General features: G+C 40.4%; 1 long non-coding RNA gene across 6 annotated transcripts in view; it reads right to left on the bottom strand.

Moving 5' to 3' along the window:
- Positions 1-16323, bottom strand: part of LOC100739170 (band 4.1-like protein 4A) — a 269965-nt gene that overhangs the window by 77633 nt on the left and 176009 nt on the right. For all 6 annotated transcript variants that reach the window (XR_014838559.1, XR_002342067.2, XR_014838558.1 and 3 more), the window contains 2 exons: positions 6122-6213; positions 4386-4463 (listed from right to left, as the gene is read on the bottom strand). This is a non-coding gene — a long non-coding RNA (band 4.1-like protein 4A). The remainder of the gene's footprint in view (positions 1-4385; positions 4464-6121; positions 6214-16323) is intronic.

Below are 16323 nucleotides of genomic sequence, written 5' to 3'. Positions count from 1 at the left end.
ATGACAGGCTCCGTCCATGAGTGTATGTACCCACGTTCAACAGTTAACGGAGGCCAGCAGGAGCAGAGGCAAACCGTGACGTGTTTTCTTTCCTTGAAATTTAATTACTTCTTTTAAAGGTAGTGTATAAGGCAACACAAATAGCAACATCTCTTCCCTGAAAAACCAAGAAAACTCCATAGAGAGCAAAATTCCATTATTCTACATGGTTTGGAATATGAAGATAAGATCTACTTCAAACAGACATACTTGAAGACTTGGGTAGTTTGCACTTTATTCCATAGAGGAAAAAACATTTGCCCTAAAACTATAACCCAATATGTGGAGCACTGAGGTATTTTATAATGAGATTTTACTTTATTATTCAAGTTTTCCTCGTGGTTTCTCTTGCAGAAATAAAGGAGAAATGAGAAAATCATATCACAGGCTTAATAAAACTAATATCCAGGAACATAAACTGATCTGGCATGGGCTGCGGGACCCAGGACTAGAACAAGCCTTTCGCCCTCCAGCTTGGTCAGTGTGGCACAGTTTGGGGGCCTGCGAGAAGAGACGGAGCACAAACCATCTGGTCTGAAGCTACAAGCCCAGTTTAAAACACAGCTCTGCTAGAACTATGTGGTCTGCAGGAGATGATTATTATTTTTTTGTCTTTTGTCTTTTTAGTGCCGCACTCGCGGCATATGGAGGTTCCCAGGCTAGGGGTCGAATTGCAACTGTAGCAGCCGGCCTATGCCACAGCCACAGCAATGCCAGATCCCAGCCGCGTCTGTGACCTACACCACAGCTCACAGCAACGCCAGATCCTTAACCCACTGAGAGAGGCCAGGGATCGAATCCGCGATATCATGGTTCCTAGTTGGATTCATTAACCACTGAGCCACAACAGGAACTCCCAGATTATTTTTTAAGTCTTCTGGCACCTCATTTTCCTCATTTATAGTTCTACTTGTTTAGAACTACTTAGCAGAAATACTCTTGTATAGTGTTTTCAGTATTTCCTTGCAGAAGAAAGTACTTGACAATTGTAGAGATTTACAGGGTTGGGTAAGAGCTCCCGCACTTGTGGTGGCCCACCATAGGGAGAGGACAGAGCTCTGTCCCCAGGACTGCCCACTTCCCTGCCCCTCACACTGTGGCACACATACTCCCATCCTATCTGAGTGGCACTGCCAGCAGCCCCTCAGCTTCAACGCGAGGGTGCAATCGGCCATCAGTGAGGTCGCAAGAAGAGGAAAGACACCCAGGTTCAAATTCCAGTTTTGCCACCTACTTGTCTTTAGTTCAGTTACCTTGATTTTTTTGGGGGGGAGGGGGCTCAAGTTTCTCATCTCTACAAATGAGTATGTGATACCCCCTTTGATGGGTCATTAAAATGGATTTAATCAAGTAATACACATGAAAGCACCTGACACAAAGAAGGTTCTCAGGAGAACGTGGTCTCCTCTCTTCCACACTTTAAGAAATGTAGAAAGCCCATGTGATTTCAGTTCTACTGGAAGGGCATCTGGGTTCCCAAGGGTCTCAGGCCTAATTCTCACTTCTGCAGTATAAATTCTACGCAGATCATTCATTCATCAAAACCAGGAATCCCCTACAAACTTAACAACAGGTAAAGGCAAGGTTCATCTCTAAGGGGCTCAGAGAAAGGGTGAGCAGTGTTTAACGAAATATTTAACCAAAGATTTAATCAACCTCTATTTGAGATCACTGGTATGTAATAATAAAACAACAAAGTATTAGACTTTCAGATTTCAGCTCCGCCTTTTCCTGAAATTTAAATTTGAATTTCTGGAAGGATTACCTGTCACATATCACTAAAAAATGTCTAATTTTTCCCCTCTTAAGTAATGATTAGGTTTTCTAAAAGATGTTGGAATCTCCTTGATATTCTTCAAACTCTAAGATCCAAGACAGAAAGTAAAGACTAGAACTCTGCCTTTCTCCATCACATACACCTGCACACATACCCCACTATAAACACATATACAGTTATACACACAGACACCCACACTCTCACACACAACCACTGGTTATGCTGTTCATTAGTCCCCATGCTGTAAAGGCCTACAGGGTAAAGGAAGGAGCTGTTTATGTTCCCAGAGCTCTGCCTTCATCCCAGGATATCTCCAGAATGTCTCAAAAGAAAGGAGCAGGCATGTGATGTTTAATAAAAGTTGGCTGTTATTACTTTTTTGACAATAGTCCATGTGCTGGCAGCCACCCAGAAGTCAGAGACCCATCCCTGCCCAAGTCTAGCTGTGGGCAGTGGGATAAAACATCTTTCTCCCAGGGATGGTGTCATGTTAGCACTTCGTACATACAGACACGGAGACTTGGATTTCATTAAGACTTACTAGGCAGTTAACACCAACCACACAATTAGGACAGATTGAGCAGAGCTTCCAATTCTGCAAAGGTTACCTTTAATTACTTTCTTGGAAGAAGTGATATTTAGTATGCAAAATTCAATAACTTTCTAATAATAATTCCCAGTAGCCATAGCATTTGCATTTCAATAAATTTGAGAAATTGGGTATGGATAAATTTGTGGAAACCAACTATGGCACACATTAAATGGGATAATTACAAATTTAACAGTATGAACATTAAGACAGATGTTTTTTCACTACCTCCATTTCAGTGATAAGGAGGCAGATGTAAACATTCATTCCATAATACCTGAAATGTGGTATGCTCAACTGGAAGAATAGTCCAAATACTATTAACTGGTATTCACAATAGAAAAGTAAATATTCTTTGTTTGAATTCCTGTAATTATATCACTATCTAGGGAAGAATCTTGATAACCTCAAGTTCAAATTTTTCAATTTCAGTGAATATCTTCATACAAATAACCAAGAATATAAATATATTTATTTATTCATTCATTCATTGTCTTTTTAGGGCTGTACCCACAGCATATGGAAGTTCCCAGCTAGGGGTCGAAGGGTTCCCAGCCTACGCCACAGCCACAGCTATGCCAGCTCCGAGCCACATCTGTGGCCCACACCACGGCTCATGGCAACCCTGGATCATTAACCCACTGAGCAAGGCCAGGGATCGAACTCACATCCTCATGGATACTAGTAGAGTTTATTATCACTGAGCCACAATGGGAGCTCCAAGAACATCTATAATACACTAACACCCAAATTTTATTTTAAGTTAGCAAATGAGCAAATATCCAAGTAATAATATATAAAGATTAATGCACTGAACATTTAACATGAATCACTTCTTTATTGATTATCTCTGGTTTCAAAGCCAGGGCAAATAAAAGTGAGCGGTAAAATAAAGGAACTAAAATCTGATGTATCTTGTAAACACTTGACTCAGCTTTATTTTAAGAGTTCTAGATAAGGATTTCATTTGGTGATATCTCCAGTGGAACTCACACAGAGTATCCCACCTCCTGCGTGTTATTTCTGCACCCTGCTCGGGTTTTACAGGGCCTGAGACATGCCTCACTGCCTGAATAATACTGTAGCTCTCTGAAGGCAGAGGTGGTGAGATCTGGGGGCACTGGATACTATGCTTTCCACATCATAGGCGCTCCGCTTAACAGATCAAATTGAAACAAAACAACTTCTTTTTCAAGACACAAGGCTCCCATTTTCAACACTGGTCTTAGAAAAAGACATAAGCACCTGCCTGGCCGCATGAGTCAGGTTTTTCCTGCAAATGCTAACAGTGTGACCAATGGTTAAAGGCATGATGGGCTCTGGAGTTAGACCCCACATTACTGCTTCCTAGCTGGGCTTCCTTGAGAAGGGACTTGTCCTCTCTAAGACTTAGTTTCCGCACATATTAATGAGGATAATATTAATAAGACTGCAGTGATTAAATGGTGCGATAAATGAAATACATTTAGCATAATACATGGCATTTAGTATATAATGACTTAACCAAGTTCAGATATACTTGCTAGCATTATTATATATAGGTTTTATGCCACAGAAAACATGACTTGACCCACAATATAAAGTACACACTGTGTTACAACAGGGGATCAACTGAAGGGCCTAAGAATGCCAATAAACTACAATTCAGAATATCTACTTTGTTTCATAACCATAACATAATTAGAAATAAGTGAGAATAGGAGCAAAATGAATTTTTGAAGATAAGAAGCTCTATTACATTCTAAAAACCCTACACTTACCATAGCTAATGTAGACTTTAAACGTAATTAAACCTGAAAAACGATTTTTGTCAAGAAACTTTAATAAACTGTTTAGAAATTCATTGGCACTATGGAAAAATAAGAAAGAAATTATATCACAAACTTTAACATGCATGTCTGTGGACAGCTGAATTAAATATTTATTCATACACATACAAACACACACACTCACACCTCAAAGGCAAAAAATGCCATTTACCTATACCGGTGCTTATAACTTATGGATCCAAACTTGCTGAGTTTTCTTGACAACGAATTTGATTCATTTTCTGGCATTCTATAATGAATTTTTTAAAGAAAATCAGATAAAGACTCACAAATATATATAACACTTGAGCAAAAGCTACAGAGAAACATTTAACAGTGCAACAGTATTTAACACACAACTGAAATATTTTATTTATTCTACATATTGGCAGGAAATTTAAAAATTAATTTTTAAATTAATACTTGAAACACAACCACATTCTAGCATTCTGTATATGTATAATATCAAAATAGTCACACTTCCTGAAGATTATTAGATACATCTTTGCCCTGAGAAGGAAGCTATAGTTGTGAAGCAATTTATCTACTTAAATTATCTGGGGAGTTCTCCTGTGGCACAGTGGGTTAAGGATCCAGTGTTGTCACTGCAGCGGCCCGGGTCACTGCTATGGCTTGGATTCGATCCCTCACCCAGGAACTTCTACATGCCACAGACAGGGCCCCTTACCCTCCAAAAAATCAACAACACCAACAAAACAAAACAAACAAACAAACAAAACCCCATTATCTTGGGAACTTGCTGATTTACCCAGGCCGAGGTTCCCATGGTAGTTAACTTGTCTGATGGGGTGGTTCACTCTCCTTTGTACTTTGCACTGCAGAGCACCTTCAACAAACTCCTCCATGTGGAGCACCTCGGCCCAGGCCCAGGGAACAAGAGCCAATGTCCCAGACCTTTGGGGCCACATTTCTTTCTCAAGACAAACTCCACAAAGGATACATATAAGACTATTTCTCTACCATCGTGCTATGTGCAGAAATTATTCCATGCACATCAAATGGGAATAAGGGGAAGAATTAATCTAGTTTTAAATTTAAAAACAAAAAATAAACCTTAATGTGTTACCTGATGAAGTGCTGTTTTCTCTATACACTTGAAGGATGTGAAACAGTGTCCCGACAATCCAGTGGTCAATTACCTTTCCTCATCTTATCTGACCTCCCATGAGCAGACAACACAGTTGCCAGTTCCTTATTCACCATGGCATTTTTTGGGGGAGGAGGCCACACTCATGGCACGTGGAAGTTCCCCGGCCAGCAATCGAACCCATGTCACAGCAGCAACCCAAGCCACTGGAGTGACAATGTCAAAGCCTTAACCCACCGAGCCACAAGAGAATTCCCACCGTAACATTTTCCTCCCTCATTTCCCATTTCCTCATGTTCTCCTGGTTACTCCTTCTCATACTCCCTGGCTGGCCTTTCCTGTCCACTAAAGGACAGGAGGGTGCCACAGCACAGTCCTTATCTTCCTGCTTCTCTCTCTTCACTTTTTCCATAGATGACCTCATCCAGTCCCCTTTGCCTTAAATACCTACTAAATGTACATGACCAATCTTGGTCTTGACAGCAAGCCTTGCATACCCAGCTGGCTACTCCCCATCTCCACTCACAGGGCTAATACATAATTCAAATTTAGTAGGTCCATAGTACAGTATTTAATTTCCACCAAAACCAAGGTTGCACTTTACATAAACCTAAAAAGCAACTGTCCTGGACCCTTTCTTATACTGTGGGCAAAGATGATATCTACATGCATGTGTGTATAAAAAAGTTAATAAAAGAGAAACACGTCTAAATTTTTTCTTGTTGACAATATTCTTGTTATAAAAGCCAATGCAATTTTCATTTATTAGGACATCAAGCAAATATTTCACATTAACATACCTAAAAAATGTATGATGTTCTACACTGCACTTCCAAAGATGCTTGCAAGCAGTTTTACTTCGAGCTTCAAAAAAGAATGAGGTTTCATTGCACTGATAAAGAAAAACAGAGAGACTATAAATTACAGACCATAACATTCTTCAGATGATGGCTACCCTCCTACATACCAAAAATCAAGTAAGCAGAGAAATTATTAACACATAAAACAGACAATAATTATCTCTTGATAAAATTATAAAATATAGGAGTTTCCATCATGGCTCAGCAGTAACGAACCCAACTAGTATCCATGAGGATATGGGTTCGATCCCTGGCCTCGCTCAGTGGAATAGGTCACAGATGTGGTTCAGGGCTGGCATGGCTGTGGCTGTGGCGTAGGCCAGCAGCCACAGCTCTGATGTGACTCCTAGCCTAGAACGTCATATGCCTCGGGCGCGGCCCTAAAAAGACAAAAAAAAAATTTATAAGATATAAGTTCCATGTAAATCTTAATGCTATCACCTTTATTACATTCTTAACCCCATGACCTCGGATCACCAGATCCGATGGTACTGACGTACTGTAAACTCTTCTGTCATAAAGGGACATCAAACCAAGAAAACAGTGACCATGTGGAAATCAACTCCCAAATAAAAAGAAAAGACTCATAAATCCAATCCTCAACTGTGTTTCCTTCAGGGATGTACAGGCCACACTTAAACTGATGTCTACAGAATCCCCAGAGGGACCATGGGAGGACCAAACACCACAGCAGTAAAATCCGGGCATGTTAAATAAAGTCCCTGATTCTGAGTTTCTCCATTCTGCATCAAGTTACTAGATGAAATAAATTAAATGACAGGACAAACGTAAAGTGCCATATGATAGGTATGCCATTAATTTTAACTATTGCTTTAATTCAGTAGGTACTTAATTATCAATTTTAATACATTAAGAAATAAAGGCAATATTAGAGCTAATTTTAATTGTGCAGGAAAAGACACTATTTTTTTTAAGTGACTGAAAGGGAAACCAAGCAAAATACAATATCAGTATTAAAATAATAAACCACAAGCTCTGTGAAGTTATATAATTGCTAATTTGATTTCAAATAAAAACCAAACTCGAATCACAAATGCAGAAATGCCTGTGGAATGAGGTTTCTATGGATTCATAAACATAAGAGTGTCAAAGCAGAAAAATAATTGAAATGATTCCTCCCCCTACACATACACACTTTTAATAAGGACAGAACATTTATATGCATGAAATTTCTCCCAAGTCCATCTGGAACAAGACTGCCCAGTTTAGGAGTTGATTTACAAAATGAAAGGGTGTTATGGAAAAAGAGCCAGTATATGCATGTTACAGCAAGGCAACCTGTAATTCCAGAACCTTATGAGGCACAGGAAGGAACTCTGACAATTCTCGGGTTTTTGAGTTGGGTGCTGCTAAGTGCTAAAATACAGCAAGTGGAAACAATTGGGGATTTGGAGCGGGGGAATGGACAGTGCAAGGTGCCCATGGAACTGGGAACTCAACATGCCTAGTAGACAGGAAACATGAAGGGGTAGAGCTGAGGAGAGAGAAGAGGGCTTGTATTCCACCTTAGAGTCTCAAAGAGATTGCATAGGGAGACAGCACAGAGCTGACAGAGGTGCAATCAGAGCGATGATGCTTATGAGAAAGGTCAAAAAGGACCAGGAGAAGCTGGAGGAGAGGGCACATCTCAAGTGACCCAGAAAGGTCACAAGGTTTGAAAAGAGGTCACTGCATTTCATGGGAAGAAATCTTCAGGGGCTTTCATGAAAGGGTAGGGATTACAAAATTAGAGCTGAGGAAGAAAAGGCAATGAATTCAGAAAGTGTTTTTCCTCAAAAGCAAAAGAAATTGGGTGGGGGCAGGGAGTGGAGGGGTGCAGAGGACATCACAGAAGATCCTTGGGGGCAGGGTAGGAAGCCAATCCTCCTGTCAGGAGATAGGAATGCTTGGAGGGGAAATTCTTCCCTTTTCCTTTTCTTTTTAAAATATACAACAAGGAACAAACACCAAAAGTTACCAAAGCGGATACTCAATGCTACCTAAATCCTTCTCCCCCCACTGTCTCCAATTATCCTCCCCAGAGACAACCACTCCTAAGGGTTTCTTGGAGTTCCCGTTGTGACTCAGTGGTAATGAACCTGACTAGTATCCATGAGAACTTGTGTTCAACCCCTGGCTTGCTCAATGGGTTAAGTATCCAGTGTTGCCATGTGCTGTGGTGTAGGTTGCAAACCCAGCTCGGATCTGGAGTTGATGTGGCTATGGTGTAGGCCGGCAGCTGCAGCTGGAATTTGACCCCTAAACCAGGAACTTCTATATGCCACAGGTATGACCCTAAAAAAAATTTCTTATTTAATATGTAGGTGATTTTAAGGTCACTGGATTATTAAATATATGTGCACAGGCCATTTATTTTAAGATAATTTTACTTCAGGTTGCACTGTATCAGGATAAATAAGATAAAGCAAGCACAGGACAGGCTGCTCCTCCCTGCCCCCAACTATCTTCATCTCTATATGCACCCAACGCTCTTCAACAACCAAAGCACTAAGAGTGGCAGGATGAACTGGGCACTGTCAGCAAGAAGAAATGGTGGCTACCCTATGACACACACATCTTCACGTTCTAGGAAGAGCACCCCAAACTACAGTGAAATTCACAAACCTAAATCAAATTTTCAAAAAGTGACTTAATTATATATAATCCAGATTTCCAAAGTGGAAGAGAAACAAAACATGATTCAGTCTTCAAACTAAAGTAAATCTTCTCAAACTTTTCTTGGGCTGGTTTGCTAAACTTTACTCTTGATGTGAACATCTTGATGTAAACCTATTCTTTTGCTTTTCAAATAGAGACCTGATCACAGGAAATCTAACTTTTAATATATTTTTTAAAACTACCATTAAGAGGAGTTCCCGTCATTCGGCTCAGCAGAAACGAATTTGACTGGCATCCATGAGGATACAGGTTTGATCCCTGGCCTCACTCACACGGTCAAGGATCCAGCATTGCCATGAGCCATGGTGTAGGGCGCAGACATGGCTGGGATCTCATGTTGCTGTGGCTGGGGCTCCCATCTGACCCCTAGCCTGGGAACCTCCATATGCCGTGGAGGTGGCCCTAAAAAGACAAAAAAACAAAACAAACAAACAAAAAACAACGACAAAACACACATACAAAAACTACCATTACCTAACAAAAGGAAAAAAGGTATTTAAGATCCAACCAGAATTGGGTTTTCTCAAGTTTCCTTGGGCACAAAAATATTAAAGCAGGAGTGCTCTGGTGGCCTACATCAAGGATTCAGCAATCTCAATGCTGTGGCTTGGGTTCATCCCTGGCCTGGAAACTTCCACGTGCCTGGGGCTCAGCCACAAATAAATAAACAAATACGACAAGAAAAGTAACTTCCACAGGCCTTCTAATTACTTCTGTCTTGTGTAAATGACAAGTATAAACTCATCATTCCCCATTCACAGGAGTTAAACACCAACTGCATTTTTTTTCAATCCCATTGTTAGTAGAATGAGTCAAACACTAAAAGGAAGGTTAACATAACTAAAAAAAGAGCCAGGTATTCTGAATAAATTCTGTGTATTTTTGCCACTTACAATAGCCGCATAAATGTAACGGATGTGGCATTCAAAAGTCTTTCTTTTTGTCACTCTCCTATCTTCTGCTAAACCTTTTTCAAATAGACACAGATGATTAGCACTTTTATTTCTATTTGTTAATACAAGGCCAAGTAGCTACTTAATAAGTTCATTCCAACCTACTACTAAAATGCTTTATCCCAGCACCCAATGCTTACTTGTGGCAAAATTACTCAAACACCTTAACAGCTTTGGTCATTTCATACCAGAAGCAAAGCTATGGTCTGAATCCATTTCTTTTTATTTCATAAGCAGATCTAGCTTAAACTGCCCCTAACTCAGATATCACACGAGGGCTTCCTCACCCTGTGGATCTCTATGTAAAACCTGGCTCAAAATCCCAATTCCATCACTTCTAAGAATTCAGGACTTTGATCGTATCGCTGAATTTCCAACCTAACTCCCCCTGTTCTCTCTCTTCCCATCTTTGATGGCTATGTTTCTCTTTGCAACCTTAAAGGAATACATCTACTTCAGCCTGGCTTCTCCCACATGTACCGAGATAACTGGCAGGGCCCTGGCGGGGCTCACACTGCAAGGTGCACAGCAGATAGCTCCCCCTCCAGCTTCACTGGTTCTCCCAAACCCGACCCGCCTTGCCACACACACCCCACACTCCAGCCAGCTCTTCTGCTCCCATCCTGGGAAGCAGCCACAACTGGACAGTCTGCCTTCCCTGGCCTTCCTAGAATCATGGGAATGAACATCTTCTCAATCCTGTCATACACTCAACCCAGCTCCAAGGTCCCTACAAGTAACCTAAGGTACACCGCAAAGGTATCTTAAGAGCAAAAGAGACTAGTACCTCTAACAAGAGTGAGATGCAATCATTACATAAATTTTGGAAAGGCCAACAGCAGAGAGGTCTCCTATCAATCATTTATAGAAACAACCTAAAAAGAACTACAGGAGTTCCCGTCGTGGCTCAGTGGTTAACGAACCCAACCAGGAACCATGAGGTTTCGGGTTCGATCCCGGGCCTTGCTCAGTGGGTTAAGGATCCAGCATTGCTGTGAGCTGTGGTATAGGTGACAGACACAGCTTGGATCCTGCGTTGCTGTGGCTGTGGCATAGGCCTCGGCTACAGCTCCGATTAGACCCCTAGCCTGGGAACCTCCATATGGTGTGAGAGCAGCCCTAGAAAAGACAAAGAGACAAAAAAAATAATAATAGTAATAATAATAATAATAATAATAAGTACAAAGATTACAAGTCTACAGTTTTATGGGATCTCTTATGAAACATTCAATCTCAGAGTTCCTGTTGTGGCTCGGCAGTTAAGGGCCTGATAATGTCTCTGTGAGGATGTGGGTTCGATCCCTGGCCTCGCTCAGTGGGTTAAGGATCTCTCATTGCCACAAGCTGCAACAGAGGCTGCAGATAAGGCTCAGATCTGGTGGGTTGCTGTGGCTGTGGCTGTGGTGTAGGTGAGCAGTTACAGCTTCAATGTGACCTTCAGCCTGGGAACTTCCAGATATTGCAGGTGCCACCATTAAAAAAAAATTCATACAAAATATTCACTTTCTACAAGATTTATATGTACTTGGCAACTATTAACTTACTTTAGCTACTAGGCAGAAAAAAACAAAAATCAGGGGGCTAACAGCAAATGACTAAAAGAATTTAATTACTGATAAAGCAAAGGAAGGCAACTAGTAGACCTGAAAAAAAAAAAAAAGTATTATTTAAATGAAAACCAAAGACAAATCACAAAATTTTAGGTATTCTGAGAAAAAAATTTTTTGGCCAAGCCTACGGCATTTGGAAGTTTCTGGGCCAGGGATTAAACCCATCCACAGCAGTGACTCAAGCTGCTGCAGTGATCCTTAACCCACCCACTAAGGCAACTTGCAAGAAATTTTATCTTTATAAATGGTGGGCCTGAATGACTGTGGGTATAAAAATTGAACTATGTTTGTGTATTTGAGGCAGTAGGTACAATGTTAGTTTTATTTACTTTCCCCATATTTTCCACTGCTTTCTTGCCTAAGCACCCCAAGTTCAAAGCCAGATAAAGAATTCAGAGCAAGCCATGCAATAAAAAAATTATCAATCTTGTCATTATTTGGAAAGAGAAGTTAGAAGGGAATTTTAAAACACTGAGTAAAATATTATATTGTTCTTTAGAACTTTTTCTTTACCTAGTGCTCCCTAAAGAGTATTTCTTACAATATTAATGTCTTGTGCTATTGGCATAAAAAGAGTTCTACAGTCAAATAAGGCTGGGAAATACTGAATCAAACACTCAGACCTTTTAACTGTTAATGTGAACTGTGAATCTCCTACAGCTGGTAGATAGCTGGTGTCTCTCTGATTTATATGAGCAAAAACTTTCTTTCAAGTACTCTGGTTTAGAAAATATCACACTATAGGGAGTTCTCGTTGTGGCTCAGAGGGTTATGAACCTGACGGAGTATCTATGAGGATGTGGGTTTGATCCCTGGATTAAGGATCCAGTGTTGCCTCGAGCTGCAGCACAGGTCACAAATGCAGCCTGGAGCCCTTGTTGCTGTGGCTGTGGCACAAGCTGGCAGCTGCATCTCCCATTCGACCGCTAGCCTGAGAACTTTCATATGCTGCAGGTGCGGCCCTAAAAAGAAAAAAAAGAAAAAAAAAAAGAAAGAAAGAAAATATTACACTACACATAAACATCCCTACACACAGACATCAGTTATTTTTTTAATTCTTTTTGAGGTACACATAATATAGTTAGAATTAAAAATCACTGTGCATTTCAGCACACCACCAGAAGAATAAAATCAGTTTCCATTCCTGCATGTATGTTGTAATTTACAACAAAAGAACAAAAACAGCAAAAATATTCTAGGATTCTTTTCAGCAGCTGTGTGGGTTATATTCAAATTATATACTAAATATAAAAAACCCTTTTACCTCTTTTACAGATGAATAAATTAATTACTTGATGAATAATTGCTCATAACGCTTTCAAGTTCATAGAAACATAAATTATAGAGTTGGAAAGCATGTGTTAGATTATGTTGCATGTCCTCTTTTTTCCTTTTTCTCCCAAGAATTCAAAAGGAGAAAACATGAGCCAAAACATTAGAGAATATTTATATCATGTTTCAGTAAACTTTGAAAATGACTACCCTGAGCTTATTCTGCTTCCTATTTGAAAAAAATCACAGATGCAAACCCAGGATTCCAGATGGTTTGCTTTCGGTATTGTTGTTTTTACTCTATCTTTCCCTCATCTGCTCTTTAAAGAGGAGATAGTTAAACTGTAGGGTTTCCTAAAATGTCAGCATTTCTCTCTTAACACTTGCAGATTTAATTTTTCAATGATAATTAATCCTTATTGTCAGTCTTGCAAATGCTTAAAAAATTTCAATAACAAATTTGACTTATGCTTATTAAAATGAAGGCCTATCTGATAAGATCTACTGATACTCTTAATGTGAGAAAGTTTTATAGCAGAATTTAGAAATTCCTTCCAAACAAATGGCTCATGTGTTTCAATTATGAAGAAACATACATACTACCAAATGAAGCAAAGGAAACTCCATGGGCCTGGAACACCTAAGTTCCCCTTCCTACCCTGACACAAACTATCCACCAGCCCAGGCCAGTCAAGAACAAGGTGCTCCCTGAGCCCTTTGCTGTGCAAAAACTTCAAGAGCTCTAAGTGCATGAGGGCAAGACAGTTTCAATTCAGAAACAAGTACCCAGGTGCTTATTACAGTCTGGCTTTGCTGTTTTGTTTTTTTGGTGTTTTTTTTTTTTTTTTTTTTTTTGTCTTTTTGCCTTTTCTAGGGCCTATTCCGAGGCATATGGAGGTTCCCAGGCTAGGGATTGAATCAGAACTGTAGCCGCCGGCCTGTGCCACAGCCACAGCAACACCAGATCCAAGCCGGGTCTGCAACCTACACCACAGCTCAGGGCAACGCCAGATCCCCAACCCACTAAGCAAGGCCAGTGATCGAACCTGCAACCTCACAGTTCCTAGTCAGATTCGTTAACCACTGTGCCACGACAGGAAACTCCCAGTCCAACTTTGGATCGGGTTCATTCAACCTTACAACAACCCTGTAATAAGAGAAGATAAATCTAGGTTAGATGTCATTCAGGAAATTGTCCAAAGTTAGAGAAGGGAGAGATCTGGACTTCAACAATGCCGTTTAACCACAAGTCTAGTAGACCATCACTGAACCTAAAAGTCTCCAAACCAAACTGTCAAAAAGCATCAGGATCGAAATGTTACTAACAGAGACACACTTGTGAATACTTAGGGGTAAATATAACACCTAGAGTTTCAGACATACTCATACGTGGTCAGTGAAATGCAAAATGGCACAAACACTGGTGGGTGGAGGTGGGGAGGGGGAATATGCAACATTTCCACTCCTGAGAATTTGTTCCAAAGACACCACTCCAACAATATAAAAATACATACACAAAGTTATTGATTGAAGGAAAATTTATAATTGCCAATGATAAGAAATACTTCAATGTCCCAGCATAAGAGACTGGTGGAATAAACTACGGTGCAAACACTCAATGGAGTACTATGCAGCTATAGAAGAGAAGAAAGCTCTCCATGAATTAAAAGAGAGAGACTTTGAAGAGATATTATTAAGTCAAAGAAAAAGCACAAAACCATACAGTATGCTATATATTTTAGGTATGAAAGAAGAAAAAATTTAAAATATGCTTATCTTTACAAACAGAAATTCAGGAAGGAAGATAAACCATAGAACACTGAGGTTGGTTGCCTACAAGGAAGGGTGGGAGAACAGAAGTGCAGAAATATTGGAGTTGGTGATACTTCAGAGTATGCCCTCTTACATTGTTTTGCCTTTTGGAAGCATTCTGATCTTCTGCATCTTCAAAAAATAAAAGCAAATAAATGAAGATATGAAGGTGGGATGAATAACCAAAAGCTAACTGAAACAGGTAAACCTAACTAATTCTCAAATGAATACTATAACCACAGAAATGGGGAAAGAGGGAATAAAAGGCCAATCCAAGTAAATTTTGAACACCGTATTAGACTCTATGTTCAGTCTTAGCAAGGTGGTGTATGTGAATGAAACACCATTAAAAAAAAAAAAAAAAAAAACTTGTCAATTTTAGAGGTTTAGCCAAAGCTATTCTGAAACTATTTAAGATGTAGTTTAGAAGTGAGCCAACTGGGAGTTCCCATAACGGCTCAGTGGAAACTAACCCAACTAGTATCCATGAGGATGTGGGTTCGATCCCTGGCCTGCTCAGTGGGTTAAGAATTTAGCATTGTTGTGAGCTGTGGCATAGGTCGCAGACACATCTCAGGTCTGGCATTGCCATGGTTGAAGCATAGGCCGGGAGCTGAAGCTCTGATTCGATTTGACCCCTAGCTTGGGAACTGCCATATATTGTGGCTGCAGGCCTAAAAAGTGAGCAAACAAGTAAATGAGTTACGGTTGTTGGGAGCCACGGATGTCAACGCCAAAGAGGCTGTACAAATAATGAAATGAGGGAAGGAAGAGCAAGCCCTGTGGAGATGGATGGAGACTGAAAATATGCCATGAATTTATGATTGGTAAAATGTGCACAAGCACGTTTATACATGCACATGTGCATGAATGTATGTATTTACAGTTACAGGCATGTGTATATTCATGCATGTACTCCCTAGCTTTGCTCAGTACAAAGCCAAGAAGCAAAGTCACCCCAGAAGCAATGACCACACCTAATACCCAGATCTCTCCCTTTCCCACTAAAAGGAACCAGGACTCTTTGCAGAAATGGCTGATAAGAGGGTGGGTACGGTGTAGGTACAAGACACACCGGAAATGCCATATTATACCAAAAAGGAATAAAATGACCAAAAAAAAAAATTGGTAAGGGTAGATCAAAAGGGCACATGGGAGCCAGACTAAAGGGGCTCCCACTGGCCAAATCTAGGACAACTTCAACAAGAGAATGGTTATGTACACAGTGTACTATAAAGCACTGAATAAATAAGTCCATGCCAAGAACAGAAATAAAAAAAGAGAGAAGGTGAGTCTCTCACGAGCAGATGAATGTCAAGGGCTGACTGATGAATGTGGAGGCAGTGGGAGGGCTAGAAAATCAGCATTTTACAAGCATCAGAGTAAAAAATGAGAGCAGGCAAGAGTCCTCGGTGAGCACTAGACCTACAAGGAAATTCTGAAGTAGGGTATTGGCATTGAATTACATTATCCCTCCAAGGGTTACTTATTAGCTGCAAAAGAAAAAAAAAAAAAAAAAAAGGAATTATAGAGGGGAAAATTGGGACAACCATGGCTGGGTGATCAAACTTGACCAAGGAGAGGCAGACAGGGGTCACCACGTGCCTCCAGATGTGACACCCTGGGAGGGACCCGACTCTACTCGTGCTGCTCTCCAGCTGAGAATGCAGAACCTCATCTAATCACAGTGAAATATCAGACAAACATGAAAGGAGCATCGTTCTAAAGTCAACCCTTAAGCAACTCAGGGGTCATGAGCAACAACCCCTTCATAGCTGAGAAGCCAGTATAACTTTACAGCTGGCCCTCTGGATCC

This window comes from Sus scrofa, chromosome 2 (genome assembly GCF_054392235.1).
Source record: "Sus scrofa isolate SSC_HxYL_T2T_F1_AM1 chromosome 2, Sscrofa_HxYL_maternal_Yorkshire_Landrace_v2.0, whole genome shotgun sequence".
Taxonomy (NCBI): Eukaryota; Metazoa; Chordata; class Mammalia; order Artiodactyla; family Suidae; genus Sus; species Sus scrofa.
Note: the sequence above shows the minus strand (reverse complement) of the source record. Positions and strands in the feature narration are given on the sequence as shown.